Genomic DNA, 1819 nt, shown 5'->3' with positions numbered 1-1819 from the left:
TCGTTGGATCATTGCTTGTTGTTTGCCTTCGCTCCCCGTGTTTCCTTGTTGCCTTGCTTTGTTATGTATTTGGATTTTTGTTAAGTTTTAGTTGCTGCCACGTCAGCTTTTGTTTTGCTTATTTTCGTTATTTATTAAATTAGTTTTTACTTCCAGTATGAGTCTGCGTTCTGGGTTCGCCTCTGCCTCCACCGCTCCTGACAAGTTTGTTTTGTTTCGCATGTTGTCCCCTTAAGTTTGGCGTATCGTAGAGTTTTGTGCATTCAAAATGTGTCCAAAGTCTTCACGAAGGGGAGTTTTTGTTTCAGATCAGGGGAAGTTTGAACCCGCCATACGAGGTTGTGAATGGCGGCATTTGTTCAAACCGACTGTAAACATCCGCTTACATTATCTAGAAACAGGACCAGAAGCCAGAAGTTGAAGCCACGAAGGACGAGCGCCCTCTAGTGGCTGACTGGAGTACAGCTTTTAAGTCCATGTAAACAAATGGGACATTTTCTTGACTAAAAAACAGAAATACATCAAAGATCAAAGTTCCAGGTGCAGATTTTTGCAGCTGTGTGTTCAAATATTCTTTCTCTTTTTTCTTTAATGCGTTTAGTTTCTGTTTGTTATTTTGAGGCTTTAAGAAGACGATGTGAAAGCCTGTTTGGCGATGTGGGAGGGTGTGCAGGCAGGACCTTCCTGTCGAGGGTTCAGCCCCACCTTCCTAGCGCACAGATTCTGGCTCCAAAACTCCAAAATGGAAGCACCACAAAAAAAAAAACATATTTTGGCTTCAGTTTTTGGACAATGGAAGGTAATAAAGTTGCTTCCTTCCTTTTTATTTGTGTGAATGGTTATGCACGTTTCCAGTTTTTGTAACCTGTCAGCTAAATAAAGCTCCCAAACCTGATTAAAAGGCTAAGCAGACAGTTATGAACAATGTGTTCACATTTGTGTACGAAGAGTGAGCTTCCTGTTTGGCTTTGTGCTGCGTTTGTATCACCTGCAGCGACACCTGCTGCTCAGGAGGAGAACTGCAGTGAACTCAAGCTCTGCTTTCCTGACATCGCAACTTGCTCCAGCCATGATGGTTAGGTAAATATAATCTGACTTTCGTGATTTGTTTTCCAACCTTTGTCAAAACAGACTTTTCAGTACAGAGGACTTTAAAGGAAGCAAAAGAAATTTGGTGTATAGATTGAATGTTTATGCAACTTTGGTACTTCCTAACCTCCTTGTTGTTGCTTCAAAAGTTGAATAAGTGTGCTGCATGACTGCTTTTAGAAAAGTTAAATACGAGGAATCAAATCTTTTTGTTAGCAGTGTATTTTGTCCCCAATCTTAAATTATACTGCAGTTATATGTATATATATATATATATATATATATATATATATATATATATATATTTGTATTGTTAAAGGATAATTTGGTTGATAATTTGATTCAGCATGAATTCTGAGTAAGCAGATATAAAACCTTTTTTTTCCTTTTGTTGGAAAGCTGAACAAACACCTGCTGAAAGCTCCCATTGGAACACATATAATGACTGTTTTGTGTTCTGCTGACTCTGCAGTGGGTAAAAAAAAAAAAAAAAAGACTCTTACTACTTCTTCCTCGGAAACCATTTCTTTTGTTTTAAAAAAACGACTTGCAGAAATACTCTCCTTGCACTCTGTTCCTTGTGCGCTTGTTCTGCAGCCGAGACGAGACTGGTCACCGGAGTCCAACACAACACAACTCTGGAGCTGAAAGATCGTTTTTTTTTTTTTTTAATTTTACTGAACGCAGCATCACTGTTTCTCACCCCGTCTGAGATTTAGTGAAAAGTGTC

Source organism: Kryptolebias marmoratus, linkage group LG5 (assembly GCF_001649575.2).
Source record: "Kryptolebias marmoratus isolate JLee-2015 linkage group LG5, ASM164957v2, whole genome shotgun sequence".
Taxonomy (NCBI): Eukaryota; Metazoa; Chordata; class Actinopteri; order Cyprinodontiformes; family Rivulidae; genus Kryptolebias; species Kryptolebias marmoratus.
This window is presented reverse-complemented; position numbering follows the sequence as displayed.